General features: G+C 38.8%; 1 pseudogene; it reads right to left on the bottom strand.

Moving 5' to 3' along the window:
- Positions 1 to 18,037: 18,037 nt before the first annotated feature.
- LOC136148655 (endogenous retrovirus group PABLB member 1 Env polyprotein-like) lies at positions 18,038 to 19,458 on the bottom strand (annotated as a pseudogene).
- Positions 19,459 to 19,776: the final 318 nt, after the last annotated feature.

Raw genomic sequence — 19,776 nt, 5'->3', positions numbered from 1 at the left:
TACTGAGTAGAACTGAAAAAAATGTGTTCTAGTTTTTAAGATTATTTTTCCATTAAAATGTTTCTTCTATAAACAACTTCAAATAAATCATAATGTTATATGGTGCTGTATATACTGGTTAAGAAAAATAAACATTAAATTTGCAGGGAAGAGAATGGTGAAATCTTAAATGGAATTTTTCAGTGAAAACCTTAATGTAAATAATTTTCTTGAACAATTTTTTCTTATTATGTGAAGTAGGGGTCCCAAGGTAGCAAAACTAAAAATATATGGGTACTGAAAAAAGATTGAGATTGGATAATGACACTGAAATGTCTAACACACTTAGTTGTCCCATATGAACATAATTTTATATACTTGTAGTAACATTTAAAATAGAAGTGATTATGTGATAATTTCTAACTTTGCCCTGTGTATAAATTTACGACACTGAGGAGGTCTGACAGTGTACATATTTAATAAAAATTTAAGTCATTTCACAAATTAAGTATCATTTGTAAATAGCTTTTTCTTGCATGTAGTTTGCAGGGTCAGCCCCTGGTGATACAGAACTGAGCAGTGTAGTGGAAAGGGATGGATTTGAGAATAAATAGGCAAATGACAGGCATGACATACATTTGATATTTTCCCTGATAGTGTCCCTGCTATAGACTTGAGCTTGTCACTTAGCACCAACTAAAGGTTGTTTTTAAGAGCCATGAATAAAGTGAAAGTGAAAGTGTTAGTCGCTCAGTCATGTCTGACTCTTTGCGACCCTATGTACTGTAGCCCACCAGGATCCTCTGTCCATGGAATTCTCCAGGAAAGAATACTGGAGTGGTTTGCCATGCCCTCCTCCAGCGGATGTTCCGAACCCAGGGATAGAACCTGGGCCTCTTGCATTTCAGGCAGATTCTTTATCATCTGAGCCACCAGGGAAGCCCAAAGATATCACTAACTCCATAATACTATAATGATGTGACGTTCTGGGGTCTAGGTCCACAATAGCTAGCGACCCTGCAGTCATCTTGCATGATGTATGGACTTATTACTAATTCCTATCACTAATCCATACAAGCATTTGTTTTCTTTATCTTATACTCAAAAAGTACCGTCTCTCCATCACTGTATAGATGCTGTGAAGGATGTGCTGTGCAGTGCTTGATTGTTCAGTCATGTCAGACTCTGTGACCCCACAGACTGCAGCCTGCCAGGCTCCTTTGTCTGTGGGAATTCTCCAGGAAAGAACATTGGAGTGGGTTGCCATGCCCTCCTCCCAGGGACCTTCCCCACCCAGGAATTGACCCCAGGTCTCCTGCATTGCAGGTGGATTTTTTACCATCTGAACCACCAGGGAAACCCCAAGAATACAATGATATTAAAACACATTGCCTGCCTTATTAAATCCTATCACATTTTTTGTGTGTTTAACCTCTTGGGCTTAAATTAAAAGGATAAACTGGTAAATTCCTAGATTTAGTTTGCCCTGAAGTAATTTCATGCTAGTCAGGCACCATTTTCTAAAATCTAAATGTGTAAGTTTAAATTTTGATTTAAATTTAAATGTATTTAAAAATTTTATTTCTTTGTCCTTAAATTCATGTGTGTGTGATATATACAGAGAAACATATAAATATATATTTGCTCCTATAGCCACAAAATAATTTTTAGAACTATGTGTCCATTGTAATTATCTAGTATGAGTAGCAGAGGATTCAGATAAACCTTGAAACTCATGATTTAACATAATAGAATTGTTTTCCTTTGGTCACACAAGAGTCCAATGCTGGTATTCAGTAAGCATGTTTCCGTGAGGTAGTTTAGACTGCTTCTGCCTTGTAGCCCCACCGTGTAGGACTCTGGAGTCATTCAAGTCCAGCCAGTTGACTAGAGAAGAAAAAATGAAGAAGGTATACCTGCTTCTTAAACATTTCAGCCTGGAAATAACAGTCATTATTTTTACTCATAGCTCATTGATGAGAGCTAGTCTAAAAGCCCTACCTGAAAGCAAAAGATGCTGGGAAATGCCGACACACACATGCCTCCCAGAAACAACTCTACACCACAGAAAGGAAGCATGAATTTTTAAGAGACAAATGCATCTTTTGTCTTTGCCACATCTGCTATGTCTGTAAATCCCTCACATTGAATACATTCACTCCTACTCCAGAGAAACATCCTAAAATTCTATGCAGTTACTGTACCCAGCTCAAATCCAGATCTCCAGTAGCTGTACTGATCTCTCCATTAAGATTCTGTGACTTCTCATGATCCTGGGACAATTTATCTGACCTGTGCACACACTCTATAGTCATGAGCAGAGAGAAAATCTACAGTCAACTCTCTCATTTAGAAAAGGGAAGAATGGGATCACTGGTCAATAGCCACAGTACAACCCTGCAAGCAGGCACTATGAAATCTCTGCCCCAAAGTGGGGAACTTCCTTGACTTCACCTCAGTCTTCAATTTGAGAATAACGATTTTTAAAAAAATTTTTTTAATTTTGTATTTGGGCAGAGCTGATTAACAATCCTGTGATAGGATGAAGGGACTCAGCTGTACATATGCATTTATCCATTCTTCTCCAAACTCCCCTCCCACGCAGGCTGCCACATAACATTGAGCAGAGTTCTATGTGCTGTGCAGCAGGTCTTGGTTGGTTACCCATTTTAAATATAGCAGTGTGTACATGACCATCTCAAACTCCCTAACTATCCATTCCCCCCATCCTCCCCCTACCCCAAAGCCACAAGTCAATTCATAATTAAATGATTTTATCATTGTGCTGGGAAAGGGGGAGGGGGAGGTGGACTCTAGCTTTGCCCTAAGGGGAGTTCTTTTTACTGTAATATCCTCCATGGTTTGTTTGTTTTTTGGCTTCTTGGTTTTTCTTGTTTTGGTACCAGATCTTCTAGGAAGTGGTATAGTTTTCACACATGCTATCCTGTCAATGCAAGTTTCAAAACCTGAGGGTTTTTTTTTCAGTCTTAAACAGTTAAAGGTTGAAAAGTCTGGCTTGTGATTTCTTTAGCTGAGCAATTTGAAAAAAAATGTCTAGGCTTCTGATTATTTGCTTCCAGTTGATTTCAGTTGCATGAAAAATGCCCAAATATCTTGAATATTCATAATTAATTATCATAATTCTCCAGCCTGGTAAATTTTTTTTCTCTCCATTCCTTCTCTTCTTTCAATGTAAGTGCAGCTACATTGAGGTAAGCCAGCTTGGAGGGAACTCAACACTTATACTTTGTGGCAGAACTCTGCATTAATGGATCTTTAATGCAGAAAACATTTCTGAATCGGACCTTTTTATTTTCGGAGACTAAAACTAGTTGAGTTTTCAACCCAAAAGGTTCCAAATTTCTGGATCCTCTCTTCTCCTTTTATTTTCATTTTTACCACAAACTAGCCTAAACCAGCCTGAACTTACCTCCTAGTTCTCTTCCCTGCTAAGTGTAACCAGAGAGCACCAAAAGACATCACTAGCATTCCGTCTTCCAACCTCTTTATCTAGAAAGGAGAAAGGGAAGACAAAATACTTGTCAGATGCTTTATCTTTGCTTAACAGGGTTTTCCAGTTTTGTAGTCTAAGTATCCACCTACTAGGGGCTTCCCAGGTAGTCCAGTGGTGATGAATTCGCTTGCCATTGCACGAGACACAGGAGACATGGGTTCAATCCCTGGGACAGAGGAGCCTGGCAGGCTACCATCCATGGGGTCGCAGAGAGTTGGACACAGCTGAGCACAAGTGAGCAGCAGCACCATCTACTTGCTAAGTCAGTGACACATGTTTTAGGTTTGTTTGCTTATTGTTGTTGTGTTTGGCAGCTCTACTTCTGGTACCGAGTGAATTAGCTAAGGTAGTGTTCAGAGCTATAAGGGATAAATCCCCAAACTGCAGGGGCTTGATAAGACAGAGTTCCTGTCAGACAGAAGGATTTAATACAGCTGTGGAGTGGGCAGACTTCCAAGAGGCTGAGTCAAGGATTCAGCTTCCTCCCATCCTCCACATCCAGTATTTTTGGGAGCCTCAGAGTCTACTCATGGAGTAGCCAGATGCACCTGCTTCTTATCCACTCCAACCCACAAACCATTTGAAGACTTGCTCAGACACCCTCCTCCAGATACAAGAGGTGGGGGTGCAGTGCTGAGAAGTGTAACCCTAGCCAGAGAGCCCACTTTCCAGCAAAACACTACTCCCTGGAAAGGGGGTATAAATCTTTGGTAAAGAGCTAGCCATCTCTGCCATACTGCTCTGAGATTTAAGTTAAATATATGATGTATGGCTTCCAGGTTGGTGAACACATGCAGATGTGAAGAGAGAAGGCTGGAGAGGTCATGACAGCTGTGCACCATTTTCTCTTTCCTTGTCTTATGCATTGCTCCATCTGGCTGTTCCTGAGTTATATCTTTTTATAATAAACCAATTCTCTTAAGTGAATAAATATACAAGTTTAAATCACTCCAAAGAATGTACTTTTGCATATTTTAAATATTGGCATTTAAAAATATCCAGTGGGAAAAATAAGCACCATAACCACTTTATACATATCGGCTGCTCTAAAATTCAAGAATAAATATTTTTGGAAATGTCAGAATTTTTATTTTATTTTTTTTTATTGTTTAGCTCATACTCATCTTCTATACCATTTTATCCTAAAGAATGCTTTCCTAGGAATTATTATATGATCATCACTCTTGCATACTTTATGCAACAAGTATAAATACACACACACAAGTTAAAAATTAATTTTTGCTTTGCATATAATACTCTAGATGGTAAAAAATTTCTTTTGGATTTGGTAACATTAAAATTATTAATAACAAGTATGCTTGTTAAATTTTTATAAGTAATAATTATTCTTAAAAGCACAATGCACCATTATTAATATATATAATCTTTTAAAAATATTAAAAATCCAAGTCCACTTTCAAAAACTACAATACAGTAGAAACGTATATGGAAATTGAGATTTTCCCCCAAATTATTCATGTATTCAAGAATAGGCATAAATAGTACTTGTTGATAAAATAAGTATCAATATCAAATCTATTCCTATTATAACTTTAAGATTTAAGAAACTTTGTAAATAAAGAGCTTGGAGTTTGTTGTCTTCTTTGAATTCTCTCTGAATTTTATTCCAAAAGCATGCAATAATCTGTCCTCAAAAAAGTGTTGTTTCTGAAATCTATTAAGTGACAACTCAGTGATTTCCTCCTTCAATTTTTTTTGAAAGTAAAGAAAGGTCAGTTTTCCTGCCAAAGGATTTGTAATCCTTCACTTGGAGTCTGTGAGTTTCCGAATTGCTGGGACGTGTAACAGAATGGCTATCCAAGATGTGTTGAATATCTTGTGTGTGCCATCCTAGGTTGCTGATGTACATAAAGACTAACTACCCCTTTACCTGTCAGCACCTGATTTGGTCCAGTCAACAGGAGGCTCTCAGAACAGGTTGGAAGACCGAAGAAAGTGAGGTCAGGCTACTTTTCCTTGGCTTCACTTCTGAGCTATTGGTATCAGCATCTGTCAGAGAGTCCTTCCCCACCACCACTGCCCCCCACCCCAGCTCCACACAATGCATCGGTCCTGGTGACCATTCTCTCCTTTTCTCCTCCAGGTCCAAGGGTGGTAACAATCTACTGAAGTTCCCACCCCTTGCAGTTTCCCTGAACACCACAGATAATTTAATAAATAATTGTTTTATTAAACTTGCTTCAAATTGCCCAGTTTGTATGGAATATTACTCAGCCATTAAAAAGAATTCATTTGAATCAGTTCTAATGAGATGGATGAAACTGGAGCCCATTATACAGAGTGAAGTAAGCCAGAAAGACAAAGACCATTACAGTATACTAATGCATATATATGGAATTTAAAAAGATGGTAACGATAACCCTATATGCAAAACAGAAAAAGAGACACAGATGTACAGAACAGACTTTTAGACTCTGGGAGAAAGCGAGGGTGGGATGTTCTGAGAGAACAGCATTGAAACAAGTATACTATCAAGGGTGAAACAGATCACCAGCCCAGGTTGGATGCATGAGACAAGTGTTCAGGGCTGGTGCACTGGGAAGACCCAGAAGGATGGGATGGAGAGGGAGGCGGGAGAGGGGATCGGGATGGGGAATACATGTAAATCCATGGCTGATTCATGTCAATGTATGGCAAAAACCACTACAATATTGTAAAGTAATTAGCTTTCAATTAATAAAAATAAATGGGGAAAAAAACCCACAAATTTCCCATTTTGAGAGAATGCCATTTCTTTCCTGCCAGAACTATTACTAATAAACTGAAAGTTATCAAAAGACTGTTAGCCATAGCTGCTACTCTCACTCAATAGCACTCTGTCAATGAAGTTTAAATTATGTGAAATGGAGGTAAAACACTTCACACTATTAAAAATAAAATGAAAATTCTCGAATAACAACTTTAGGAATAAAAATAGGTTCTTTAGAAAATGAAAAGATAGTACAAGGATATTATTAACAAATTACAATAGTAAATCAGAATATTTACTTTAAATGGGAAAACATCTAGAAATATATAACTTATTCAAATGGACACAAGAAGAGAAAGAAAATTGGATTAGTCAGATAACTACTAAAGAGATTGCAAACTAGCCAATTTATTTAATCTATAACTAAATACTTCTCATAAAAAAAGTCTTTACCCAGATGGCTTCACTGGTTAATTCTCTCAAATATTTAAGGATGAAGTAATTCCAACATTCCATTGACTCTTCCAGAGGTCAATTCCAACTTATAACCTTGATTTCAAAATATTGATCTTAAAAATGAAACAGCTGATTATTTTACCAGCAAAAATGGGTTTATTCAGGAATATCAGAGAAACAGCAATTTGGGACAAACAAGCTATAGCAAAAACTGTTGGCAAGTCCAATACAGTGAAAAGGAAAGTTGAAAAAGGGCAAGTTGAAACGGATTGTTTTGAACAAAAATCTATTGGAGAAAAGTGAGTGTTTAGGCTGATGACTGTTCCTCACTGACTGAGTTGCGGGGATTATCAGTTTCCTATTGTAGACACACATCTTTCCCTGTTGGGGCCTGTGATTGAAGGTTCTTTCCTGTCGGTGACTGTTGGGATGTGTGATTAATGAGTCTTCCTGTAATTGACATCAGGTGGTTCTGCCTGAGAGATCCCCCTTCTGGCTTCCTGACTCTTAGTGAGGTTCTTCTTTATTTTTTAATTTAATTTTTTTTCATTGGAGATTTTGTTATTGTTGTTTTACTTTTTTATTGGTCATACCACATAACATGTGGGATCTTAGTTCCCCAACCAGGGACTGAACCCTTGCCCCCTGCATTCCTACATTGGCAGTGTGGAGTCTTATCCACTGGATCACTGAGGAAGTCCCTGAGGTTCTTCTTTATTAATTTTCACCAAAACCTGCCAAAGATATTATCTTAAAAAGCATAGGCCAATAACACTTTTTCTGTAATAAACATAAACACAAAAATTTTCAATGAGTTAGCAAAAAAATTCTTTCACATCAAAACAATAGCAGAAATCAACAAGTTGGTTAGTATAGTAATTAAATTTGGTCTAATATTTAAATTAAATCAGTGAAATTATCATATTAAAATTGTAATGAAAATATATGAAAGCACAAATGTTAAGGAGTACATAAAATTAAGGTATTTATATTTTCTAAAATTTGCTGAAACCACTAATTAATATTAGATATCAATAAACCAAGCATACCTAGGGTAAAATATGATAAATCATATATAACTGGTAAGCTAACTGAGAAGAAATTTTAATAATAATTATTTGATAAGTCCAAACAAAAGAAGAAAAAAACAGTACATATAATGGTGAACCCAAAAAACAGTATTAGGTGTTTGAGTGTGCAAATCCTAATATGTCATCCTACACTTCTCTTTACAACCTTCATTGGTTTCCCTCTGAAGTTAAGACAAAATTCTCACTAGAGTTATTGTCAGGAAGATAGAATAGACAACGTTTTCTCCAGGGAACAGAACTTTAAATAAGTGGAAGTCCAACTGTGTGTGTGTGTTAGTTGCTCAGTCGTGTCTGACTCTCTGCGACCCCGTTGACTGTAGCCCACCAGACTCCTTTGTCCATGGGATTCTCCAGGCAAGACTTCTGGAGTGGGTTGCCATTTCTTTCTCCAGGAAGTCTGAGGGATGCGATCTAAGGTACCATCAGAATTTAGGATACTGGAAAAAGTCAGTTTTTATTCCAATTCAAACAAAGGCAATGCCAAAGAATGTTCAAACTACCATACAATTGTGCTCATTTCACATGCTAGCAAGGTTATGCTCAAAATCCTTCAAGCTAGGCTTCAGCAGTATATGAACCGAGAACTTCCAGAGGTACCAACTGGATTTAGAAAAGGCAGAGGAGCCAGAGATCAAATTGCCAATACTCATTGGATCATAGAGAAAGCAAGGGAATTCCAGGAAAACACCTACTTTTGCTTCAATGACTATACTAAAGCCTTTGACTGTGTGGATCACAACAAATTGAAAAATTCTTTAAAAGATGGAAATACCAGACCACCTCACCTCTTTCCTGAAAAACCTGTATATGATTCAAGAAGTAACAGTTAGAACCAGACATGGAACAACTGACTGGTTCAAAATCGGGAAAGATTGAAGGCAAAAGGAGAAGGGGATGGTAGAAGAAAAGATGGTTAGATAGCATCACTGAGTCAATGAAGATGAATTTGAGCAAACTCTGAGCCATAGCAAAGGACAGAGGAGCCTGCCTTCCTGACGTCTTTGAGGTCATAAAGAATCAGACACGACTTAGTGACTGAACAACAACTGTAAAAAGAATGCATTTGCCCTGGAAGCAGACAGCTCATTGCTCAGTGAGATGATTGAAGCTGATGCCCACTAGCCACCGATTAGGAATCTTATGCACAGCATTTCTACCTAAGTGAGAAATTGGACCAAAAGAGCTTTATATCTCTTTTAAACTTTATTTCTATTCTGTGCACTATATAATGGTCTTTGCAGTAAAGTTTATACAAAGTAAATATGATCCATGGTAATACTTTTCTTAATCACAAAAGATTGTTATGAGATTCCTGCACTAGTTTGCTTCCTTTCTAACTTTTTTAAAATGTCTGGTTTCCCCTAACTATTTCACATATGGAGGCTTTCCAAAACTCTGTGGCCCTACACAGAGGCTGCTTCTGCAGCTTCTACCCTCATCGTATAGCCAAGCGTCTACTTTTAGCCTCTGGCAGGACGTTCTTAAAAGAACATCATTATGGCCACCTAACTGGATAAATCCAAAGACTATTTTATTCAGATTTTGTGGCAAAAGTCTCACAAAATATTAGTTGATGAATGGCCTGCTCCATTCTTCCTGCCCATGGGAATGGGAGGGTTCTTTGGGAAGAAGGATGTTTTGAGTATTGGGTTTCTTAAGGAAATTTTGTCATCCTTATCTGATGGCTGCTCAAGTATTATGGCAAAAATGATCTTTTATGGTTGCTTCCTCTCCCTGTATCTTACCAATGAGGGAATGTTGTAAGTTTGTAGGACCAGCACAAACAGACACCTAGGGTTTTATAGAGATGAATAAGCTGCTTTATGTGAAATTGAGTCAGAAAGTTGGATCTTTCTAGTCTATGATCTTTTGTTTCTCTCATCCCTCTGATTCACTTCCACTGCCCCAAATCAAGTTCTCATAATATCTTACATGTGCTAATTTACTTTTATTTTTCTCATTAACTGCTCTGAAGTCTCCAGAGTCTTTCCTAGTCTATCACTCCTAAACACTGAGTTGGTGTAACATAACACATTCTCCATTTGGGTCACTCCCCAGCTCAGACTCTTCTACCTCCTATTTCCAGAGGCACAAAATCCAGATCTCCAGCTGAACATTCCAGACTTTTCTCAATCAAACCACTACTCATCAGTCCTGCCTTATCTGGGCTCATCCTTATCAAATTGTCAGTTCAGTTCAGTCACTCAGTCGTGTCCGACTCTTTGCGACCCCATGAATCACAGCACGTCAGGCCTCCCTGTCCATCACCAACTCCCGGAGTTTACTCAAACTCATGTCAATCGAGTCGGTGATGCCATCCAACCATCTCATCCTCTGTCGTCCCCTTCTCCTCCTGCCCCCAATCTCTCCCAGCATCAGTGTCTTTTCCAATGAGTCAACTCTTTGCATCAGGTGGCCAAAGTATTGGAGTTTCAGCTTTAGCATTAGTCCTTCCAATGAACACCCAGGACTGATCTCCTTTAGGATGGACTGGTTGGATCTCCTTGCAGCCCAAGGGACTCTCAAGAGTCTTCTCCAACACCACAATTCAAAAGCATCAATTTTTTGGCACTCAGCTTTCTTCACAGTCCAACTCTCACATCCATACATGACCACTGGAAAAACCATAGCCTTGACCAGATGGACCTTAGTTGGCAAAGTAATGTCTCTGCTTTTTAATATGCTATCTAGGTTGGTCATAACTTTTCTTCCAAGGAGTAAGCGTCTTTTGATTTCATGGCTGCAATCACCATCTGCAGTGATTTTAGGCTGCCTCAAATCCACCCCAACCCCACACTGACTTTTGCTTCTTCTCTTTCCTTTTTGTACTCATCTGTAAATCTCTCTCATATTGAAGAGAGTAAAAGAATATGCCAGGGGGATGCTTCAGATAGAATTCCTGCAGTGAAATAATTTTAAAATTTGGAAAAGAGGGAGGGGATAATGGAAGTTTTAAGGTAATGATACTGGGAACATTTTTGGATATATTTCAGAAAAATATGGTTTCCATATTTAGTCTAGTATAAAAACATAAGGAATAGATTTCTGAATCTAATTGTCTGCCTACAGATGTTTGCCATCATTGTGAATTCATATTCAACTGAACAATGAATAAGATTTTCTTATAATCACAGCAGTAAATACCTTTCTGTGGTTCCCAATACCTCACTGGTTAAGTGCTTATCACATAAAGTGCTTATTGTTAATACTTGCTGGTTTACTGAACTCTTTAGTGATGGGGGCTTATCAGTCATAATCCAATATGCTTCATCCAACATAGGACTTGATCCCTGACTGTTCCTCCTTCTTGTGTTCTAAAACAAATCAGACGCCAGTGTTGCGGGGTTGCTCTGCCACTCAGCATCATTTCACACACGGACAACAGAGCCCTGTGTGATCTCTGCTTCCCATTATCTTTTTCATCTTATTATAAGTTGTGGTGAGTGACTAACAACAATTACTAAATTCCAAACAGTCCTATTTTTTTTCGTCATTGCTGTAAAATATTTAAAACTTAAAAAAATAAACTAAGAACAGTAACACTATTTGTCAAGCTCTTCATGCACAGACACGCAAACACACAGCTTGATTGGGTAGAAAGCCAGAATGAAGAGAAATGGCAGACTGCCAATAAAACTTTCCTTTTCAAAAATAATTTTTATTGGAGTGTAGCTGATTTACAATATTGTGTTAGTTTCAGGTGTACAGCAAAGTGAATCAGCTTGCATATATTCACTCTTTTTAAGATTCTTTTCTAATATAGGTCCTTAGATTCTTGAGTAGAGTTTCCTGTGCTATAGAGTAGGTCTTCATTAGTTATCTATTTTGCATGTGTTAGTGTATATATGTTCATCCTAATCTCTCAGTTTATCACTCCCACCCCTTGGGAACCATAAGTTTGTTCTCTACATCTATAACTAGTTCTAAAATTTTCTCTTTTAAAAGGTTACTCATTTGTAGAGGTTTCTAAGGCAAATGCTAGTATCTTTGTTTCATTGACCTTCTCTTGGCTCCTCAAGCATTTTATAGAAGAGAAGAGGCTGAGTCAGCCCCAGAAGAATTCTTAGAGCTTCCCTAAGTCCATCCCTATTGATGTTCTCCCATTTTGTTGTTGTTTTAAGTCACTAAGTAGTGTCTGACTCTTTGTGACCCCATGAACTGTAGCCCGCTAGGCTCTTCTGTCCATGGGATTTTCCAGGCAAGAATACTGGAGTGGGTTACCATTTCCTTCTCCAGGAGATCTTCCCAATCCAGGAATCCAACCTGCATCTTATGCATTGGCAGGCAGATTCGTTACCACTGAGCCACCAGGGAAGCCCTTTCTCCCCTTCTACAACAAAACCGAATGTCAATAAAGTGGAAAACTAATCCTTCTTTAACTTCCTCCTGTTTAACTTATAGTCAATCAACCCTGTTGTGTTTCAGCTTGTGACAAATCTTACTTTAAAGATGTTTCGACCTGCATGTTAAACATTAAAGCAGTAAAGGACTTTTCTATTCTTCCCTGTCCCTCAGTCTCAAGAAAGAGACAAACTTGCTTTACTTTAATATAATGCTCTGTTAAAGAGAAATTTGTAAGAAAATCTAAATAATTTTCTCAGGGTTCTGAAATATGATATCTACTGAGTGAATTTTTAAATTTAAATTACATTTAATATTGTAAATGCCAAGAATATGAATAGATCTACTTTCAGTTACATATATTTATTGGATAACCTTCTTGTTTCAAGCACAGCCCTAAAAATCAAGCCAGCAAGGATAAATAAATTATGTGTTTGCCTTCAAGGAGCTCACAATCATGTTCGGAAAACAAGCATGCAGAAGAGAGAATTACAATTCAAGATTCTTTATAAAGGTTGTAACAGATTTATGTACCAGATACATAAGGAAGTTATAATGGAAACTCTGTTTAAAGGAGAGACTTTGTAAAAAAGGAGACTCTTGAGCCCAACTTTAACAGATTTTCAAGAATTTGGCAGAAGATGTTCCAAGGAGAGGGAAAGTGCATAGTTGGTTCGACAAACTATAAGCAGTTGCTTATGAGTTCAGGATGAAATGTAGTGTTGAAAGATGGTGTGAAGCATCTTGTGTTTCATTCTAAGGGATCTGCAATTTATTTTGGCAGTAGGGGACCTTTCATGGATGTTGAGTCAACCCTAATGGGGTGGAAGAATCTAGAGCCTATTATACAGAGTGAAATAAGTCAGAAAGAGAAAGACAAATATTGTATATTAACGCATGTGCATGGAATCTAGAAAGATGGTACTGATGGTTCTATTTGCAGGCCAGCAATGAAGACACAAACAGAGAACAGGTTTGGGGACACAGTGCCAGAAGGACAGGTTGGGACAAACAGAGACAGTATCACTGAAACATAAGCATTCAGTCAGTTCAGCTGCTCAGTCATGTCCGACTCCTTGAAACCCCATAACTGCAAGAGGCTAGACTTCCCTGTCCATCACCACCTCCTGAAACATGCTCAAACTCATGTCCATCCAATCGGTAATGTCATCCAACCATCATATCCTCTGTTGTCCCTTTCTCCTCCTGCCTTCAATCTTTCCGAGCATCAGGGTCTTTTCCAATGAGTCAGTTCTTCACATCAGGTGGCCAAAGTATTGGAGCTTCAGCTTCAACATCAGTCCTTCTGAAGAATATTCAGGATTGATTGATTTCCTTTAGATAGACTGGTTTGATCTCCTTGCAGTCCAAGGAACTTTCAAGAGTTTCTCCAACACTGCAGTTCGAAAGCATCAATTCTTCAGTGCTCAGCTTTCTTTATGGTCCAACTCTCACATCCATACATGACTACTAGAAAAACCATAGCATTGACTCCTTTTCTTCCAAGGAGCAAGTGTCTTTTCCATTTCATGGCTGCAGTCACCATCTGCAGTTGGAACTCAAGAAAATAAAGTCTGTCACTGTTTCCATTGTTTCCCCGTCTATTTGCCATAAAGTAATGGGACCGGATGCTATGATCTTTGTTTTTTGAATGTTGAGTTTTAAGTCAGTTTTTTCACTCTCCTCTTTCACTTTCACCAAGAGGCTCTTCAGTTCCTCTTTGCTTTCTGCCATTAGGGTGGTGTCATCTGCATATCTGAGGTTATTGATATTTCTCCTTGCAGTCTTGATTCCAGCTTGTGCTTCATCCAGCCTGGCATTTCACATGATATACTCTGCACATAAATAAGCAGGGTGACAATATACAGCCTTGACATAATCCTTTCCTGATTTGGAATCAGTCCATTGTTCCATGTCTGGTTCTAATTGTTGCTTCTTGACTCACATACAGGTTTCTCAGGAAGCAGGTAAGATGGTCTGGTATTCCCATCTCTTGAAGAATTTTCCAGTTTGTTGTAATCCACACAGTCAAAGGCTTTAGCTTAGTGGAGCAGAAGTAGATGTTTTTCTGGAACTCTCTAGCTTTTTCTATGATCCAGTAGATGCTGGCAATTTGATCTCTGGTTCCTCTGCCTTTTCAAAATCCAGCTTGAACATTTGGAAGTCCTCAGCTCACGTACTGTTGAAGCCTGGCTTGGAGAATTTTGAGCATTACTTTGCTAGCATGTGATAGGTGTGTAATTGTACAGTAGTTTGAAAATTCTTTGGCATTGCCTTTTTGGGGGATTGGAGTGAAAGCTGACCTTTTCCAGTCCTATGGCCACTTTTGAGTTTTCCAAATTTGTTGGCATATTGAGTGCAGAAAATCATCATCTTTTAGGATTTGAAACAGCTCAGCTGGAATTCCATCACCTCCACTAGCTTTGTTTGCAGTGATGCTTCCTAAGGCCCACCTGACTTTGCACTCCAGGGTGTCTGACAAGTGGCAACTTGTGTGACACAGGGAGCTCAACCCAGTGCTCTGAGACAACCAAGGAGGTGGGGTGGCGTGGGAGATGGGAGAGGGCTTCAGGAGGGAGGGGAAGTACATACACTTGTGGCTGGTTAATGTTGATATATGGCATAAAGCAATGCAATATTGTAAAGCAACTATTCTTCAATAAAATAATATTTAAAAAGAAATAGTACAGGTGTTTTTGTATTTGAGAAGATGATATTGAGATGCCTTCAGAATGGAATAGATAAAAGTTGACCTGAAAGCCTGGGTAACTAAGTGGAAAAACATCAGAAACTCCATAAGATAGATGATAGCAAACTCAATACATCCAGTAACCGTGGAGATGAAGATAAACACACAGACAGGGCACAGTTAGGCATCAGAATAGTGGTGCCATGTGGAAAGTGAGCTGTGACAGGGAGGACAAGTCAAAATTTTAAAAAACCACTAAGTTTAAAAAACATTGACAGCATCATTAAAATGCAACAGTATTATTAGAAACCTTGAACCAGAATCACTTTTTGTTAACACATTTTGAAGTTATTTCCTCCATAGCCACCTGAGGAAGGGCTCAAATATAAAATTTATTTGTTTTTAATAAACAGAGAAATTGACACATCTGTGATAAAAGCATGGAAGATCAGGAATAAAACTCTCAAATTCATCATTCCCATCCTGGAGAGTTTTTTTTAACTCTCCTGTGTATGTGTGTGTGTATGCATGTGCGCGCACCAGCGCAGGCTCAGTTGTGTCCAACTCTTATGCCACTCCATGAACTGTAGCCTGCCAGGCTTCTCTGTCCATGGAATTTTACAGGCAAGATAACTGGAGTGGGTTGCCATTTCCTCTTGCAGGGGATCTTCCTGACCCAGAGATCAAAACCTCATCTCCAGTTTTGCAGCAGATCCTTTACTGCTGAGCCATCGAGGAAGTCCTTTGTCTCTCGTAGTTAGTATTGTTAGAGATGATAGTGTCTCTAGTCTGTGTTTCACAAATTACATTTCTGCAGAAGAGTTTCTAGGGAAAAACATGAGTTCAGCCTCTTGGTTTCAAGAGAAAAAATGATAAGGACACCAAGATGTATTTCATAACTCATGGGTATCTGATGGCAGGAGCACCTGGGATCAAGATCTCAAAGTATCAGCACTACCCCTTTCTTCTTGTCTATTTGAATCTTCTCTCTCTCTCTCTGAAGATTTGCTTTTATGAATGTCAGACTTAATTTTCTCTGAGGGCATTATTTTTTTTTTAAAGAAAGAACAAATAGTAACTATTGGGATTCTCTTAAATTGATATTTAATTTATTAAAGTAAAAAATCCTAGGGAACTTCCCTGGAAGCCCAGTGGTTAAGACTCTGTGCTTCTAATGCAGATAGTGTGGGCTTGATCTCTGGTTGCGGAACTAAGATCCTACAAGTTTGTGGTGTTGCCAAAAAAAAGGGGGAAAAAAAGTGAATATTCTAAAATTTAGTTTTCCTTAAGCTCTTAATCTTATTGTTTATAGATAGGTATTAAATAGATAGATAGACATAGATAAATAGATATACAGATATACATCATAAACTTGTATTTATACCTTTAGAAGTTAACAATGACTTTCAAACTGGCTTTTGATTGCTGTTTGGGTCGCTTAAGTTACAGAATTCACTAAACAACAAGGTTTCTTACAAATTCAGTTCAGGTCAGTTCAGTCATTCAGTTGTTTCCGACTCCTTGTGACTGCACAGACTGCAGGACTCCCAGTTCATCACCAATTCGCAGAGTTTACTCAAACATGTCCATTGAGTCAGTGATGCCATCCAACCATCTCATCCTCTGTCATTCCCTTCTCCTCTTGCCTTCAATCTTTCCCAGCATCAGGGTCTTTTCCAATGAGTCCATTCTTTGCATCAGGTGGCCAAAGTATTGGAGCTTCAGCTTCAGCATTGGTCCTTCCAATGAATATTCAGGAATGATTTCCTTTAGGATGGACTAGTTGGATCTCCTTGCAGTCCAAGGAACTCTCAAGAGTCTTCTCCAACAGCACAGTTCAAAAACATCAATTCTTCAGGGCTCAGCTTTCTTTATAGTCCAAGTCTCACATCCATAAATGACTATTGGGGAAATCATAGCTTTGACTACAAGGACCTTTGTCGGCAAAGTATTGTCTCTGCTTTTCAATATGCTGTCTAGGTTGGTCATAGCTTTTCTTCCAAGGAGCAAATGTCTTTTAATTTCATGGCTGCAGTCACCATCTGCAGTGATTTTGGAGCCCCTAAAAAGAAAGTCTCTCAGTTTCCATTGCTTCCCCATCTATTTGCCATGAAGTGATGGGACCAGATGCCATAATCTTAGTTTTCTTAGTAATCTTAGTTTTCTTAATTGAGTTTTAAGCCAACTTTTTCACTCTCCTCTTTCACTTTTGTCAAGAGACTCTTTAGTTTTTCTTAACTTTCTGCCATTAGGGTGGTGTCATCTGCATATCTGAGGTTATTGATATTTCTCCCAGCAATCTTGATTCCAGCTTGTGCTTCATCCAGCCCAGCATTTCTAATGATATACTCTGAGAATAAGTTAAATAAGCAGGATGACAGTATACAGCCTTGATGTACTCCTTTCCCGATTTGCAACCAGTTGCCTTTATCATTTTAGACAGAATTCATAAGATTGATATATTTGTTGCCTAATCTGACTTGACTTGACAAGTGAATTTTCTTCCAGGTACTTTCTCAAGTATTTAAACTACTTCGGTAAACCTAATATTATATCAAACTCATAAATATGACAAACCTGAAATTCCCTCAAGCATTTCAGAAGTCTTTAAAGTGTTAGAAAAATGCCTTTCCTATTGAAAGCTTGTTGCTGAACCATGAAAGACGCCAGGATTCTTGACCTCCAGAGGAGAAGAATTCAGTCTGGGCCCAGAGATGAGGCTTAATCACTCAGAGCTTTTGTGTAATAAAGTTTTATTAAAGTATAAAGGAGATACAGATAGCTTCTGACATAGACATTAGAAGGGGGCAGAAAGAGTACCCCCTCGCTATGGTGAGCAATGGAGTTATATACTTTTTAATTACTTATTACACTGAATCAAAAGAATGTCTGGAGGTTGTAAAGACCTCACTAGACCCACTCTCATAATTTAAGTTTTAAGATAACAGGATTAACCAGGAGGTTTTTTCCAGAGACTGTCCTCAAGCGGGATATACTCTTGTCATATAATCCTAAGGAATGTAGAGCAAAAAAAAAGTTTGTCCTTTCTTCCTCCTTGAGAATTCCAGACCCATGTCTCCTTGGGGACCCCTGGACTTCTTATCAACCTGCCTAGGAATTGTCTCTCTCACTCCCCCCTTTTCTTTTAGGAGAATTATGTTGCCAAGGGAAAGGAGCATTGTTTTCATTCCATAGCTACCTCCTGCTGTTTAAGGGCTTGTTCCCTAAGTTGTTGATGCAACATACCCCCCTAACCCTCATATTGAGGGTCTCTGATCCAGGGGCCCCAAGTAATAGTTGAAGGAGGCCGGGGCACTCCTAGAAGCTTGGACAACCATTTGTAACTTAAAAGCTTTCAGACAGTTAGAAACATATCCATCTACAGATACAGGGAGCAAACAACAGAAACAGAACAATCAGAATTATTGTAATTAAGATAGTTTTCCACCATGGGGAACTAGCTAACATCTCCCAAAGTGAGGCAATTGAGGTTTCAGGAGTATTCATAGCCTCAATCATCTTGTTCATGAGTTGAGTAAAATGAGTAAAATTAGTGCTCATATCAGGTATATATGTACAGCACTGGGTATAAATAATGGCACAAGTTCCTCCTTGTGCAGCTGTCAGAATATCTAAGGCCAATCTGTTTTGTGAAACCACCTTTCTAATTTGTGCTTGTTTGGCATTAAGAGCTGAGATAGCTTTTTGAGAATCTTGTAATGCCTGTTGAGTAAAATTAGTCAAAGCATCCACTCATAGCATAGCATCTGTAGTTCCAAGAGTGGGAACAAACATTGCAGCCAAATAATCATACCAGTGAAATGCAGACCTTTCCCACCGAGTTTTAAGGTGGGGTAAATTAGCAGGCTTTCCTGGAAGTTCTGAAAGTATGAAGCCATGAGTAAAATCTAGACCTAGGGTATATCTCCCTATCCAGCCAGGAGGAGGCCATGCTCATAGGTAAGAGCCACATATCCAGTAGGTCCCATTTGGAGCAAGCCAGTGTGACTGAGATATCCAGTCCCAATCAGTGCCTGGCCAGGCAAAGGGAGGACCTGAACTGAGATTGGAAAACTTGGGAATAATTACCTTCCATATTTCCTAAGCCAAAAATTCCAATTGTTTCCAATCATTATAGTTAAGTTGTTGACTAACTTCTGGGGATGGCTCTAATTGTTCCCAGCATATAGGGGCAGTAGATATTAGACGTCCTTTTCCAGGAGTTAGCCATATAACCTTAACCCATGTTTGATAAGTGTCAGGTAAAAAGCCACTAGATCTAGACCTATTTATCTTATGTGTAGCAAAATGGTCATTGAACCAAGACAATGTATAATCAAAATTAAAAGTCACATTACGTCCATTGTTAAAGTAGAAAGTGTTGCACAAGTCGATCTTAGGGTTGTTAGATGGATCAGTTTAGGAGGAGGATTTACATGTGATTGTTGTCAAAGGTATTTGCAGACTTGGAGAAAGTCTTTCTCTTGAAGTGGAGATGTCCTCCACAGGAAGCCTTCCACTGATGAAAAGGGGAGCACTCCGCAGACCCAGCAGTTAGACCGATTGTGGAATGCAGCATAGGAATGAGCCCAGGTCAGGGAGGAGTCTTGAGGGTCAAAGGCAGACTCGGGACTTTTGGAGTCAGCAGAAGTAGGCTCACATAGATTATCAGGCCCATCTGAAAACTACAAAGTCAGAGCACAGAAAGTAAAGACATAAAACTTGTTAGTTCTGGTCAGGGTGCCATCTCTTAACTCAAGTGTGATGCAACCATGAATCAATTCCTTTGACGGCTGTGGGAGAAGAAAGAGTAACTAGGTTAAGGGCCTTTCCAGAGGGGCTCAAGTGATTGGCCCCTAGATCCCAATGTTTTTATCAGGACGTCTGTTCCTGGCTCAAATAGAGGCTTGCTTGACTCAGAGGCTGGGTCAGAAATCACATCCCGGAGTTCCATTAATGCCTTTTGAAAAGGTGAGAGCTGAGTTACATAATAGTT

Source organism: Muntiacus reevesi, chromosome 17, assembly GCF_963930625.1.
Source record: "Muntiacus reevesi chromosome 17, mMunRee1.1, whole genome shotgun sequence".
Classification (NCBI taxonomy): Eukaryota; Metazoa; Chordata; class Mammalia; order Artiodactyla; family Cervidae; genus Muntiacus; species Muntiacus reevesi.
This window is presented reverse-complemented; position numbering and strand designations above follow the sequence as displayed.